Consider the following 446-nt stretch of genomic DNA (forward strand, 5'->3'; position numbering starts at 1 on the left):
CACACACACACACACACACACACACACACACACACACAGAGTGTCCGGAAAATAATTCGTAATATTTCGGGAAGTGATTCGGAATCTCCAAAAAAAGGAAATAGGTCCGCTTGGTATCTCTTTAGCAAAGTAAAAACCATTTTTAAATAAAAAAAAATGAAAAAGAGAGATGCCAAGGGGATTATGCTTCCACGTAATGCATCCTGGTAATGCTAAAATAGTCCGAAATATAGTTATTTATGTTAAATCATTATGAAATAAATTATGATTGCAATTATAAAAAATAAACTATAATTTTTTTAACATAAAAATGGTTATAACTCGAAAATGACTTATTTATATTTTCGGACCTTATATTTATTGTAGCTTTTTTTCCTTCTTTTTAAGTCCCAATCACTTTCCGAAATATTGCGAGTGATTTTCCAGCTATCCTGTATATATATATA

The 446-nt window shown here is 30.0% G+C and overlaps 1 protein-coding gene across 1 annotated transcript in view; it reads left to right on the forward strand.

Moving 5' to 3' along the window:
• Positions 1 to 446, forward strand: part of LOC108684546 (transmembrane protein 230) — an 87,678-nt gene that overhangs the window by 16,734 nt on the left and 70,498 nt on the right. The window lies entirely within an intron of this gene.

This window comes from Atta colombica, unplaced genomic scaffold, assembly GCF_001594045.1.
Source record: "Atta colombica isolate Treedump-2 unplaced genomic scaffold, Acol1.0 scaffold135, whole genome shotgun sequence".
Classification (NCBI taxonomy): domain Eukaryota; kingdom Metazoa; phylum Arthropoda; class Insecta; order Hymenoptera; family Formicidae; genus Atta; species Atta colombica.